This window comes from Antechinus flavipes, chromosome 5, assembly GCF_016432865.1.
Source record: "Antechinus flavipes isolate AdamAnt ecotype Samford, QLD, Australia chromosome 5, AdamAnt_v2, whole genome shotgun sequence".
NCBI classification, from domain to species: Eukaryota; Metazoa; Chordata; class Mammalia; order Dasyuromorphia; family Dasyuridae; genus Antechinus; species Antechinus flavipes.
The window spans coordinates 274,002,781-274,019,284 of NC_067402.1; positions in this window are offsets into that span (position 1 = coordinate 274,002,781).

The window sequence follows — 16,504 nt, forward strand, 5'->3', positions numbered from 1 at the left end:
CCTAGGCTATTTGCAGCAGTTCCAGTAAAAATTTAACCTCTGCTATGCTTTCCATAACAGCTGGCATTTGTAGTTCTTTATTCCTTTCTTACGATGTGTATAAAGTTATATATCTTGGAATTTTGGAGCTACGTGTTATCCTGCTTCCCTTTGATGACTATAAGAGAATCAATAGTATGTTATAAAATACTTACAAAGAGATGGATATATACTCTTATTCATAGCTATTAGTAAATAAGACCTCTCTCTGATGGTAGTATTTTTGTGTAGAGGAAGTTTATTTTCTCTCTGTAAGGAATTTGAAGCAGAAATTCCCATAAAGCTGTCCTTCCTGCTATTGCTTCCGGAAGACACCCCATCTCCCAACTTTTTGCATTTTTGCTGGCTGTCTCCCATGTCTAGAATATTTTCTCCTCTTTACCCCCTTCTGGCTTCCCTGGATTCTTTCAAGTGTCAACTAAAATCCTATCTCCTATGAGAAACCTTTCTAGATCCTTCTTCATTCTAGTGCCTTCCTTCTGTTGATTATTGCCAATTTATCCAATATTATCTAACTTATTCAAAAATTTTCCAGTTTATCATTTGTATATAGTTGTTTGCATATTGGCTTTCCCATTAGATTATGAGCTCTTTAAGTGAAGGTTGTTTTTGCTTTTGTTTGCATTCCCAGTTCCTAGCACAGGGTCTGGCGTATAGTAGGTGCCTAATAAATGCTTATTGATTTATCCTTAAGACCTTTGTAAGTAAGACCTTTAATTCTTCAATTAATTCCTAACCCCCGACTTCTATCAGGCAATTGGCATATGTCAGCTCTCTCTTGATCTTTGCTTTTACTCATAAAACCATACGACTTTCTCTCTCTTTGTCCAAAATAATAACCTCATAAAGTATCTCTATAATATAGTACATAAGACCTTCTGCATCATCCATATTAGTCAAGAATGAGTAAATCAAGGGGCATTCTGCTCCTATACTTTGTCCCCCTCAACCAGTAATGGTCCTTAAAGCATTGATCTGGAAGTACAATGAGCAAATAACACCTTCCTGCACTAATCACCATCCTGAGACCTCTGATAGGGAAGGAACATCTCTAACCCAAATCAGGGATTGCATATTCTCCTCTGTAAAAGTGAAAAGGTGGGAAGTCATCCCTGAAGTAGCAACACTGCCATAATCCAGTCTGGATACAGATTTGGAGGTCAATAGTAACCCAATCCCATCCCTAGACAGCCACAAAGAACAGCTCTGAATACATCTCCTTTAAGTATATGAATTTAATGTGTGAATTTCCTTTTCCCCTGGGGAACTCATGGTTACTATTTAATTACTCATTTGAAGAAACATTTGTTGCCAAATGAAGAAACTGAAAGGGGTAAATGAAACTTGTTTCTCTTGATTTTGTTTTCTCATTTTTTAATTCCTTGAACTAAAGGAATCCTTAATTCAATTATTTGCAGTGAGTAGCACTATTGCAATTGACCTTTAGCTGACCTCTTTTTCTCTAATTATCTCTAATGTTCCCTCTTCCCACAGAGTTCCCTTCACACTCCAATGGGAGATTCATATTTCTAGAATATAACTCTGATCATATAAGCTCTTCTTTTTTTGGGTAATCTTTTGGGGGAATTATTCATTATCTGGGGCAGCTGGATGTCACAGTACACAGAGTGTAGACTTGGAATCAAGAAGATACATCTGGGTTCAAACCCAGCCTCAGTTTTACTAACTATGACCTTGCACAAATCACTTAGCCCTGTTTTCCTCAGTTTCTCCATATGTAAAATGAGCTGGAGAAGGAAATGGCCAATTACTTTAGTAATTTAGTAAAATTTCTTTGCCAAGAAAACCCCAAATGGGGTCACAAAGAACCAGATACAACTGAAAACGACTGAATAAGCATAATAGACTTGAGTTACAATCCACCTTTAGACACTAGCTGTGTGATACTGGGCAAGTTAATTCCTGCTATCTGTCTCAGTTTCCTAATTTATAAAATTGATTTCAAAAAAGTACCCATTTCCCAGGTTATTATGAGGATCAAGTAAGATAATATTTATAAAGTGCTTTGCGAATTGTAAAGTCAATTGCCCAGGGTTATACAGCTAGTAAATGTTACTGTTAAGTTAACTCAGGTTTCCCAGACTTCAAAGCTGGTACTCTATTCACTGTGGGCTCCAGCTGCCCCTGTAAAGTTCTATTTGAATGTTATTGTTACTTTGGAAGCACCTAGGTATTGAACAGATAAAGTGTTGGACCCTAGAACCAGGAGGACATGAGTTCAAATCTGAACTTAGACACTTGTTAACTGTGTGACCTGGGCAAGTCCCTAACTTTTTTTTCCCCCAGTACACAATGCTTGACCCTTAAGTTAACACTAACATTCATCATTATAACACGTTTCTGCGTCTCTAAGAGTTACCAAACAACTTTGAGGACATTGTCATATATTATTACCCTCATTTTATGGATGAGGAAGCAGAGACTTTGAGAGATGGAATAAATTGCCCATGATCATATAGCTAATTAGTGTCTGAAACTGGAATTGAACCCAGATCTCTCTCTTTGCTTTCAGTCTAACATACTTTTAACCTATGTGTTACTGCACAAGATTTGTGCACTTACTGGAAAGTCAAGCAGCTGAGGCATCCTGGCTGTGCTAGTCCAAGCAGGCATCATATGCAATAGGTATACACTAGAACCTTCCCTAAAAACAAGGGGAATAAAGCAAGGTTGCCCATTCTCTTCACTATTATCTGATATAGTTCTAGAAATGCTATCAACAGCAAGAAGACAAGAGAAAGAAATCAAAGGTATAAAAATGTGTAGAAGGGATGAGATGGTATACTTGGAAAATCACAGGGCAAGGGCAAAAATCCTAATAGAGATTTAATAGCTTCAACAAAGTTGGAGGTTACAAAATAAGCTCTAAAAAAATTAACAGCAATGAGAACAAAATTCAAGAAATAACAAATAAAAAGAGAAATTCTATTCCAAATAATTACAAAATGAATAAAAGATCTGGGTATGAGTCTACCAAAGCACACAAAAGATTTGCATTGATTAAATTACAAAGTGTTCCTTAAAGAAATAAAAAACAACTTATTTAAAAAAAAAAACTTTAGCAACATTCAATGTTCACATCTGCAGCAAATTAATATATCAAATCATAATGCTACCAAAGTTAATCTGAACTTTTAATGCTGCACCAATCAAATTACCAATGGAAAAGTTTAAAGAATTTGAGAAAATACTAAAATAATTCATTTGAAAAAAACGAGCATATATAATGAAAGGGAAATAATGAAAAGAAATAGGAACAAAGGAGGAACAATACTTTCAGATTTCAAACTATATTATAAAACAGGAGTCATCAAAACCATCAGGTATTGGTTTAAAAAAAAAAAGAGTTCAATCAGTGAAATAGGTTAGACATGGGAAAATCAGAAACAATGGAACTCAATAACCCAGTGTATAATAAAGTGGAAAATATAAACTATTTAGGGAAAAAACTCATTATTTTATAAAAAACCACTAAGAAAATTAGAAAGTACTTTGACATAAATTAGGCTTAGACCAAAATCTTCCACTACCTTTCACAATACATTTTAAATGGAAATGTGTCTTTAATTTTAAAGATTATATTGTACAAAATTAGAAAAGAAACATAGCATACCCCTCACTGCTATGGATAGGAGGTGTATTTTTAAGCAAACAAGGGATAGAGACAATTGCTAAAGAGAAAGTAAATAATTTTGATTACATGAAACCAAAAAGTTTCTACACAGACAATATTAATGTACCTAGAATAAAAAGAGAAATGGTGGGATAAAAAAAAACACTTTTGCATCAAATTTTTAAAATAAGAGTTTGATATCTAAGATATAGGAACAATTAATATACATACATTTGACTAAAAGCCATTCCTCAACAAATAATTGCCCCGAAGAATTATCAAATCTTCACAATCACATGAAAATATGTTATAAATTGCGAATAAGAGGAATACAATTATTAAAATAATCTTGGAGTTCCATCTCACACCCTGAAAATGGCAAAGGTGTCCAAAAAGGTGTTGGAAGTATTGTGGATTGATAGGCACACTAATAAATCATTGGTACAACTGTGCTATTTTGGAAAGCAATTTGGAATTATGCAAATAAAGTGACTTAGATGGCTATACCTTCTCAACCAGAGGATCCATTATTGGGTTTATGTTTCAAGAAAATTATTGCTAAGAAGAAAGTCTCCTTATACAACAAAATATAGCAACTTTTTTTTTGTATGTGATAGTAAAGAACTGAGAAAAAATAGATACCCATTGATTGGGGAACAGTAAAACAAACCGTGATAAATGAATGTAATACAACCTTCCTGCGCTATAAGAAATTAGGTATGTAATGATTATAGAAAAACATGGAAAGATTTATATGAACATGCAAAGTGAAGAAAGCAAAGATAAGGAAACAAGTTTTATAATAACTACAACAATGTAAATAGAAAGAACAAGCACACACTAATAAATAAAAAGTGGCTATAAAAATCATAAAGATCAAGAATGATTCAGTTGAGGAAATATGAGAAAATAGATATACAACACACCCTTTTGTGGAGATAGGAGATCCACAGATATTATACATTGTACATTTTTTGGACTTTTTCAAAGTATCACCCAATTGTGTTGATTCTTTTTTCCTCTTTAATAAAGTACTATTTGCAAGACAACTCTGAGGTACCATCTCTCAGATTGGCTAAGATGACAGGAAAAGATAATGATAAAAATTGGAAGGAATGTGGGAAAAGTGGGACGCTGATGCATTGTTGGAGGAGTTGTGAACTGATCCAACCATTCTGGAGATCAATCTGGAACCATGCTCAAAAGGCTACCAAAGTACGTATACCCTTTGATTCAGCAGTGTCTCTACTAGATCTGTATCCCAAAGAGATCATAAAAAAGGGAAAAGAACCCACATGTGCAAAAATGTTTGTAGCAGCTCTTTCTGTAGAGGCAAGGAATGGAAAACTGAGTGAATGCCCACCAGTTGGGGAATGGCTGAATCAGTTGTAGTATATGAATATTATGGAGTATTATTGTTCTATAAGAAACAATCAGCTGATGATTTCAGAAAAGCCTGGAGAGACTCACATGAACTGTTCCTGAGTGAAGTGAGTAGAACCAGGAGAACATTGCCATAGTAACAGCAAGATCATGCGATGATCAATTTTGATGGATATGGCTCTTTTCAACAGCAAAGTGATTCAGGCCAGTTCCAATGGTCTTGTGATGAAGAGAGACATTTGCACCCCAGAGAACTGACTGAATGTGGATCACAATATAATATTTTCACTTTTGTTGTTTGTTTGCATTTTGTATTCTTTCTCATTTTTTCCCTTTTTGAACTGATTTTTGTTGTGCAGCATAATGATAAAGAAACATGTATAGAAGAATTGTACATATATAACCTATATTGGATTGCTGTCTAGGGGAGGGGTGGAGGAAAGAGAGGGAGAAAATTTTGGAACGCAAGGTTTTGTAAGGGTGAAAGTTGAAAGCTATCTTTATATGTATTTTGAAAATAAAAAGTTATTTAAAAAAAGAAAGTGCTATGTGTTATATGGAACACTGAAGATAACTATGGAAACGTAAGGAACAGAAGAGAGTAATAAAACTTATTTTTCCCTGAGACAATTGGGGTTAAGTAACTTGCCCAGAATCACAAAGGAAGTATTAAGTGTCTGAGGTCAAATTTGGGCTCGAGTCCTCCTGACTTCAGGGCTGGTGCTCTATTCACTGCGCCACCTAGCTGCCCCGTAAACATTTATTTTTTAAGAAAGATTGTTCATATATTAATTTTACACATAAGGAAACTGAAGTACATTTTATGCTGCCAACCTGAGCTCACTGACTTCACATAGGTCTGCATCTCTATCTTGGTCATTACTCTTCACTGGGCAGCTATATAGTTCAGTAGATTGAGTGCCAGACCAGAGTCAGGAAGACTAATAGGTTATTTGGGTAGTGACTTTGAAAATCTTTGTCATGACCCATCCATTTGGGTTTCAGGCTGTGAAGACATTTTCAAATAAATCACAATTGAATGTGACCTAATGAAATATAATTGCTGTTCAGTCATTTCAGTCATGTCCAGCTCTTTATGACCCTATTTGGGGTTTTCTTGGCATAGATACTGGAATGATTTGCTATTTCCTTCTCTGGTTCATTTTACAGATAAGGAAACTGAGGTAAGCATGACTTGTTCAGGGTACCACAGTTAATTAGTGTCTGAGGTCAGATTCAAATTCAACAAGATGAGTCTTCTTGACTTCAGCCTAACACTTTACTACTGAGCTGCCCAGTGAAGAATAATGACCAAGATAAAAATATTGACTTTTGTGAGTCCATTTTATATGTTTTATCTAATTATTTAAAAAATTGACAAACAAGTAGATAAAGAATACCTATCATCAATATTATTACATGCAACTAAAAATATAACCCGTGGAATTCATTTAGTTTTTTTTTATCAATTTATCAAAAAATAGTTTAATTATCAATATTCTTCTGATGGCAGTATATGGCTGCAAGTTATGGCATATTCTAGTCTCTGAAGTGAGATTACCCAAAAGGCAATAAAAAAAAGTCCATCGTGGGTAGTCTGTCTCCCATAATAACCAAGGAATTGTTGAGGAGAACAATCTTTGTATTCACTAACACATATCACCTGGGGGTGGGGAGAAAGGTGAGACAATGAGAGTGAGAATGAAGTATAATTGCTGATTAGTCTTAAAGATCTAGGGAAGGCTCCCAGCACCTGGGGTGGACCTCCTGTGGAAGATTTGAGAAAGGATATGAACATTTGCCACCCAGGATGGGCAGGCATGGAGAGGTGGCTATTTGTATCATTGAAGGGACTACTCATATACTCTTACTTGCTTTTCACCTCCCGATGGTATTTTGTTTTCCTCCCTTTAGAATGGAAGCTCCTTGAAAGCACAAATTGTCTTGTTGTTGTATCCCAGGTACTCAATAGAGACCTGTTGAAAACCTTAGCTTAAGAAAAGCCATGGTATTCAGGGCCATCTCCAGTGGTCCTGATCTATATATCTGGTCACTGGAAGGAAAGTGAGCCCAGTGACCTTGCACAGCCCTCCCTAACTTCAATCCAATTCATTTGTATGGCCTGGTATCTCTACTTTGATGTTATGGTGCTCTTTGAGAACGAGAAGTTGACTTGATTTGACCGACCTAAAGTATTCAGGTACTAAACAATGACATTTATGAGGGTACCTCAGACAATCTCTCTTTCGCATCCTGGTTCAAGAAGGGACCTCAGAAGTAATCTAGACCAAGTCCCGTTTTATATAAGAGATGAAACTGAACAACTAATATATCTCAGACCACAGATAGGACATAAATCTAGAACTGGAAGGTTCCTAAGAAAGCTCCTAATGCCATCCCTTCATTTTACAAGTAAGGAAACCGAGATTAAATGTTTTGTCCAGAGTTTATATACATAATAAGCCTCTGGGGCAGGGTCTGAACCCATAGTTCTTAATTTTTATGCCATGCATTTCTTCCTCTATCACTAACACTTTTTGGCTCCAGTCTTGTCTTTTAATTTAATTAGTTTAATTTCCTTTTTTTTTTTTTTTTTTTTTTTTTTTTTTGCTAAGGCAATTGGGGTTAAGTGACTTACCTAGGGTTACACAGCCAGAAAATGTTAAGTGTCTGAGGTTAGATTTGAACACAGGTCCTCCTGATTTCAGGGCTGGTGCTCTACCCACTGCACCACCTAGCTGCCCTATTAATTAATTAAAAATTAATTTCCCTTTAATTTTGACTGAGATTTGTTTTTTTTTTTAATTTTGTCTTTTAATTTACTAAAAGAGAAATGTTCAGAACGATGTATAGAGAACCAAAATCACTGCTAGATTATCAGCAGATGGGAGAAGCAGCTCTAGTCAAAACATCCTCAAAGTAAGTTTCTTCTTTTATAATCAGACACTAGGGGCTGATCAAACAAGCTTCATAAATCTTGTGTATATTCTTAGTTATTTCTTTTTCTATGTCAATAATGACAAATTTCCAATTAGTCATCAGTTGCAACAAGGTGTACAGCAATCGTTATGAGAATTATCCCCAATGACCTATTAAAAATTAGATAAATTTCTCCAAACCTGCCAGACCAATAGCAGTTACAAAATTAATCTTCCAGGGAAAGAAAAATATAAATAAAACTAACATATTGATGTTAGTTCAAGGCTTATAAAGGACATCTTAAACTTCTCTGCCAGAGGAAAGAGAAAAATTTGGAACACAGATTTTTGCAAGAGAGAATGTTGAAAATTATCTTTGCATGTATTTTAAAAAACAAAAAGCTATCATTATTTAAAGAAAACTCCCTCAGCCAGCAGGGAAGATCCAGCAACAAGACCACTTGATCTAGTCAGCCTAATCAACAAACATTTATCAAGATCTATTCTGTGCCAGGTGCTGTGCTAAGCAATGGAGATAAAAAAAAAAGGAGGAAAAGATAGTCTCTGTTCTTCAGAAGCTCACAATCTAATGGGGGAGATGAAGTAAATCAACATATAACCTATAACCTATAACACAGGACTTCTTAAATTTTTTCCACTCACCACTCCTTTTTTGCATGACCTCATTTTTACATGACCTCAGGTATATAGGAATATAAAAAAGGTAAATAAATTAAACCTTTTTTGATAATAAATCATGATGTCACCACCATTCAGTTACATGATCCCACATAGATCACTTATAACAAGAAGTTTTGCTATAATATATAAGATAAATAGAAGAAGTGACTAAATCCTTGGCTTGTGCCACACGATAATTCTCTCCTTCAAGGCTTGTATTAGTGTTCATCTGCTACTTATTACCACCTTTAGAACTAGCAAACACCCAACATCTGATGCTTATACTTATCCCTATATTATTTAACCACTGGTCACCTAGTACTGAACTATACTCAACTGTTCTTTTCTGTTCTTTCATCCCCATCTTTCTCAATTTATTCCATCCATGTCCCACTCCAACTCGCTTAATCCTTCCACTGTGTCCTCTGGAATTCTCCTTCCACAATAAACTTTCTCTTATTCTGGATCTCTTCCTCTCTTGCACCTTCTACTTGGTCTCACTGAGCCCCATTTTCCCTCAGTTGCATGGTATCTCTGCCACCCTCACTTGCATCAGCTCCACCGTTGTGCTCATTGTCTTCCCCCGTTTCCCAGCTTCAATCAGAATGGGGATATCCTTGCTCCCCACTGCTTCTACTTGATTCTCTTTTCACTTCTATTACTCAATTCACTAAGTTTTGCCCTATTCAAAGTCATGGCGGCTGTTGTGTACCCATTCCCAAGTTCATTATCCTTCCTTTCTTGAGGAATTTAGTTCAATGTCTTTCTCTCATCTCTAGCCCTTTATTTTATATTCAGGACGTTCAACACTCACGCTGATGAACCTTCTCCACAATCTACTGTTTCACTCCCCATCCCTCAGCCACACACAGAGATACTCACCCCTTATACTTTTGCCCACAAGGATTGACTTCCTTAATTAAAACTCTTATTCTTTTGTCCTACAGAAATTCCCATCATTTTATCCCTTCCTATGCCTCACTCCTCCTAAAGTCATTTTTCTTCATGATGATCTCTAATATCTCCACTCTTTAGTGCTTTTTCAGTCCCTGAACTGCCTTCTTTTCCTCCCTTTCCAATGGTGACTCTATAGTTAATCAGCTCAATCTCAGACCATCACCTACTCTTAGATTCCTTATCCATTGTTCTATCACTGTTCATCCCTTGCCAAAGCTCACACCAGAATTACTGTCACCATTCACACATTCCTGTTTACATGTTTCTAGATGGAGTTGAAGGAACTTACATGAGAAATTACTTTAAGTATTCTGGGTTTGACCAGATCTTTGCCTTCCCATCCATTGAAAATAATTTGCATTTCTTTCCATTTATTTATGTTGCAAATAATTACTAGTGTAATTAGCAATTCTGTAGTTGACTCAATACTTAATCAATACTAAAAACTGACAGAGAAGAATCATCAATTGGAGAATGGCTGAACAAGTTGTGGTAGATGATTGTGATGAAATATGATTTTGCTATTAGAAATGACAAGTGGGATGCTTTCAGATCTCCCTTGATATAATAGAATCTCCTTTAGAGTAGGGATCATTTTGTTCTTTGGATTTATATCACTAGCTCCTGATACAGTACCAAGCACATGATAGGAGCTTAATAAATACTTGTTGACTGATTGCCTGAATGCACCTTACATAAATCTCTTTCAAGTTCTCCAATAATTCTGATTCCCAAGAAGAAATGAAATTGTCAGTGTGGCAAGGGCATTGTTCTTTGCTCATAATCTACCTAGATTAGAGTGAGGAACCTTTTTGCTTCAGTATGGCCCTGGCCATTACTATTCTTGATATCATTGTGACTATCTCTACCCTTTTGTAGATTTTTTTTCCCTATTAATTTAGATCCTAGTACTGGCAAAATCCATATTATAAAACCAGATCAAAATGCACACCCAGTCCACTCAGATTCCCAAACGCTAACTTTGTTAATTCTTTTCTCTCACAGTATAAAATCTAAAGATTATAGTAAAGGCTTTCTCTTCTATAAACTACTTTTAAAATGCTTTGATTGTTCTCTTATTATGTATTTATTAATCATTATTTATTTATTATTATTTAATTTTCCCCCTGTTACATTAATTTTTTTAAAAAAATTTTTGAGTTCTATATTATTGTTCTATAAGAAATGATCAGCAGCATTGAGTTGTTGAAACTTCTGAATTTTAAGATTATTCACTATACAATTTCTGGTAATCTAAATTTTAAAAAATTGTGTGAAGGTCCTTTATCTCAATAAGCCAACACTCATTGAGTTACAGGGTGGATGAAAAGTCATTTGGTTCATGAAACATGATGGCAAAGCAGATGGTAATACATTTTTCTTTAGAGTTATTTTCCAGTGATAAACCAAGTGCTTTTCTGATACTAAGTCATTTCATAGTTTGGGGTCAATAGAGCTGCAGTACCTGTAGAAAAAGTTGCCAGGTTTTATTTTTACAAGAGATGCTTCTCTGGTGAACTGATATGGGGACTGGGTTGGAAGTAGAGCCAAGTATCTATGCCTTGCTGCTGTTTATTCCTGGGCTGCTATGTACATTGCTGTGTTTCCTAGCACTTGGGGTTGATGGCTGTTCCAGACTTTGTCTTTCCCTTTTATCAGTACAATAGGTCATATCAAGATCTTCCCTAAAGGCTTTTTCTAGAGGAGATGGCTATAGCTTCACTTACCATATTAAGAAGCTTTTAAAATTAAAATGTTAGCAGGTCTTGCAATAAAATAGAACATCCCAAAATTGGCCAAAAGGAAGGGATTTATTAATCCTCAAGGGTTCATTCTTTGTCTCTGCTAGTCCCTGGTAAGGTCCCAAGCAATCATGAAGATAGTTTCCCAACAGGTCAGGACATATATTAGACTAAAGGTGATATTGCATAGCAGTGAACAAAAGAATAATCTACACAGAGGCAAAGAAAAAATAGACAATCATGAATTTATAATCTCTTCTATTATTATATAGGCTTTCTTGAAATGGAAATTTATTGTTACACATTTGAACCTTCCTTGATGTTTTGTTGGGCCACGACAATTTTTTTTCATTTTCCTTTCCTGCTTTTCTTTTTCTATTTTGTTTTTCCTTATTTTAAATTTAATTTTAAATTAAAAAAAAAGGAGGGGAAAAAAGGGATGAAAACTCAGAAGACCAGAGTGTCATATTGCTGTTTTCTTTCGTTTGTTCCTGAGAAAAACTCAATTTTGGCCTTCCCTACTTCACACATGATGTTCTTTCAATTTGCTAAAATAAAATTTCCCTGAACAAAATTAATAGCAACCTAGATGCAAATATTCAAATCACTCCAAATGAAATCTTGTGGTTTTCCATTTAATGTCCTATAGTGGATGTATATAGACATCTACAACAAGGAAATGTTAAAATTCAGGATATACCATAACTTCACAGTTCTTCTTTGTTAGTTTTTAGTATTGATTTAGTATTGAGTCAACTACAGAATTGCTAATTACACCAATAATTATTTCATTTTAGATTAGCTTTATAGGATCATAGATTTAGAGGTAGAAGGAACTCTAGCATCAATTCATTAATCATTGGATCTGATCATTCAGCCACTTGCAAATTCACATATATAATCTAGGCCACATCTCTCCATCACAAGGAAATCGTGACTTTGTCAAGAGGAGTGCTCCCTGTCACCGGTGTGTATCTTGTCAACACAAGGAAATATTTTGAGTCTGGTCAGATGAGCCTTAATGAAGCCATGGTCCCATGTCACATCTGCTCACTCAGCTGATGGGTGTGGTGTTCTTCTTCTTTAAAATATAATGGTTCTCTCTGGGAGTAGATTTCTTGGGGAGGTTTTCTGGAGGCGGCCTTAGTTTCAGTTAAAATCAATAATCATCCCAAATGCAGCCAGCTGATAAAATGCATATGTTTATTTCTTATCTCTTTCCAAGCCCAGTTAGCTTTCTTAGAGGCCTCTCTCTCTCCTTGGTTCTAAGAGCTCTTGCAGCTTTGTCCTTTGCTTCTGCCTCTGCTTTCTTCAGCCTCCAGCCAGCACGAAGATGGAAGTTGGAATGAATCTCTCTTGCCTCCAAGAGAGGACTTCTCAACTGAACTGACTTGATGCTCCCCTCTCAATCTTTTCAGTTGAACCCCCGACTGAGCCTCTGTTCGCTTCTTATATATGATCGCCCAAAGATCCCTCCAAGGGAGGGATGAAGGGAGGTATGAATTCACAAAGTTGTGAATCTCCCATACCTGTGAACTCCAATGAGTCTTATATGAGCTCTCTAAAGGTGTGAACACAAGCATTATTGTCTATCAGTTCTACTTAGTACCTTGTTTCAGGTTCTGGCCCAAAACATCTCCTTGTAAGATCAGATCAATCATACTGAACCATGCTAAATTAGATAATTATTATCTCTATCAACTCTAATAACTTAACACTTTGTAAGGGTTCCAACATATGGGGACAATGTAATTGGGGTCAATGTAAGAGGAATCTTTTGAAGATGTTAAGGTGCATTTACTTAGGGGTCTTTATAGATAAGAAAGACCAGGCAGATCTGGGTTTTGCTGAGGCAGCATTTGTCTTTTTAAAAAATTATGTTATGGGGACAGCTAGATGGCACAGTGGATAGAACACTGGCCCTGAAGTCAGAAGAATCTGAGTTCAAATCCAGCCTCAGACACTTAATACTTCCTAACTCTGTGACCTTGAACAAGTCACTTTATCCCAATTGCCTCAGCAAAAAAAAAAAAAAAAAAATATATATATATATATATATATATATATATATATATATATATGGAAATGCTTATGTTTTTATTATTATTGCTTTTGTTTTTTTTATCATACTATGTTATGGAAATGCTTATTTTATTCCATAAATTAAAAAGAAAAAGAAAAAAAAGTGTCAAGTAAAATAAAACAGGATCTAAATATCTGAAATATAGTTGGCTTCTTTCATTTTGCTTTTTTTTTTGCCTTTAGTATCTATTTTAATTTTTTTTTATTAAAATGCAAACAAATAACAAAAAGTGAAAATGCTGCGTTGTGATCCACACTCAGTTCCCATAGTCCTCTCTCTGGGAATATATGGCTTTCTTCAACACAAGATCATTGGAATGATCTCTCATTGTTGGAAAGAGCCACGTCCATCAGAATTGATCTTTGTATAATCCTGTTGCCATTTCATCTTCTTCCAAAGTGGAAGTCAGTAGTGCCTGAAGTGATTTGACTCAAAGCTTGATTAATCCCTTTCTTTGAGAAGTTCCTAAATGAATTGTAGGAGGCGGGGGCTATCTGATCTCTTGTCAATTCTGCCTTTGCCTTCATTCAGGTCAGGAGAGTCCCATACCTGGTTTTGGGACAGGAATTATTCATCCATCCCTCCTAGGTGTTATTTTTCTTATGCCTTTAGTTGCTAACCTCTTTGAGAAAGAAGTCTACAATAGGTGCCACAATTTCCTTTTCTCCCACTCTCTTCTTAGCTGTTTGCAGTATGGCTTCTGATCTTATCATTCAACTGAAGCTGCTCTCTCCAGTTACCTATGGTGTCTTAATGGCCAAATCTAATGGCCTTTTCTCAATCCTCCTCCTTCTTGACCCCTCTGCAGTCTGACACTGCTGATCACTCTTTTCTCTTTGATACTCTCCTCTGTCTAAGTTTTCCAAGCACTGCTCTTCTGATTTTCTTGCTACTTGTCTGATCACTTCTCAGTCTGTTCTGTTAGGTTTTCAACCTGTCAAGGTAGCCTATCAACCATGAGAATCCGCCCCCCACCCCCCGGTTCTAAGCCTTTTTTTGTACTATCTCATTTGGTGACTTTATCAGTTTCTAAGATTCCAATTGTTATCTTTCTATGAATGATTCTTAGAACAACTTGTTTAATTTCACCTCTCTCCCAACCTTCAGTTTCATATCTCCAAGTGCCCATTTAAGCATGTTGAACTTGATATTTTTTAAACTCTACATGTCCAAAGTGGAACTCATTATCTTTCCCCCAAGCCCACCTCTCTTCCTAACATCTCTATCACTTTCAAGGGGACCACAATCCTTTCAGTCACTCAGGCTCAAATCTTAGGTGTCATTCTCTAATCCTTCCACTCTCTCATCCCTTACCCTCCCACACACCTCTTATACTGGAAAGTCCTCGTTTTCTATCTTTGCAACATCTCTCATGTTCTCTTCTCTGACACCTGGTACAGGCCCTCATTATCTCATAAATAGACTTTTCTAATAGACTGATGGTTGGTTTTTCCTGCTGAAATCTCTCCTTGTTCCAGTTCATCTTCCACTTGGCTGTCAAAATCCAAGTCCTCCTTGGACTCCCACTCAATAGATTTCAGTGACTTCCTATTACCTCCAGGGTCAAATATAAAAATCTACTGCATGACTTTTAAAGCCCTTCATAAACTGGGCCTCTCCTAGTTTTTCAGTATTATACCTTATTCCCATCATATATTCTTTGACCCAGTGACACTGGCCTCCTTGCTGCTCTGCTCACAAAATGCTCTATCTCCTGACTTTTGGTATCTTCACTGGCTGTCCCCCATGCCTGGGACACTCTCCACCTGAACCTTGCCTTCTACCCTCCCAGAGTTGCTTTAAGTCTCAACTAGAGTCCCATTTTCTGTAAGAAGTCTTTCCCAGCCCTCTTTAATTTTAGGGTTTTCCTTTTACTTCCAATTCATCTTGTCTTTACCTTAAATTATATATAGTTGTTTGCGTTAGGCTGTGAGCTTTGTGAGAACAGGGTCTTCTTTTTGCTTTAATTATCACAACATTTAGCAGAATGCCAGACACATTTTTATTGATTTTTATTACCTCATTTATTTGTTTGTGTTTTGGTTTTGGCAAAGATAATGGAGTGGTTTGCTCTTCCAGCTCATTCTACAGAGGAGAAAACTGAGGCAAACAGAATTGTAACTTGCTCAGGGTCACAAAGTTAATAAGTGCCTGAGGCTGAATTTGAAGGGAGATGACCCCCAGTCTGCACTGTACACATTGTGCCACCTAACTGCCCAGCCTGTCACATAGTAGGTGCTTAACAAATTCTAGTTGTTTTTTCCCATTAATTGGCAGTGGATGGCATATGGAATAGGGTTCAAGACTTAGAGTCTGAAAAATCTGTGTTCTATCCTGTCTCAAATTTTACTAGCTGTGTGTGACTTTGGGCAAATCACTTAGACTTATCAGCCTCATTTTTTTTTAATCTGAAAAATGAGGATATAACATTAGCACCCTATTTCCCAGAATTAATGTGAGACTCAAATGAGAAAACTTGTAAAGTGTTTTACAAACTTTAAAACTTCTTACATATTTTAGCTATTTCATTAATTCAGGAGCTCATATTGTAGCATGGGGGTAGAGAAAATATCTGGGGATATGTATTATCTAACTGGGGGTAATTGGGAAAAGCTTCTTAAAATTATGGCATCTGAGTTGGGCTCAAAAGACTGAAAGAGTTAAAATTTTAAAAATTGATTATCCTCTATTTGCATATTACCTTTATTTTCCAATAATTCCATCCCCTCGTTTCCCATCAAAAGATGGGAAGATAAGATCCCTTATTTTCCATGATATGTTCCATATTCAAAGAAGGAAGGACCTTGGATCACGTCTAGTTCTACCCAAGGCCTAGGGAGGGGACAGGACCATAACTCAGAGCTGAAAGTGTCCATTGAATAAATGAAGGAATGATTGAATATCGAATGGAAGAAAAACTATATTGGCAAAACTAATGAGCACAACAAGAGTTATACAATACATAAGTTATGTTCAATCTATACCTAGAATCCTCAGTCTCATCAAAAAGGGAAACTAGAATGCTCTTATATCCTTTCTGTTAGACCAAGCTTAGTCATGATAACTA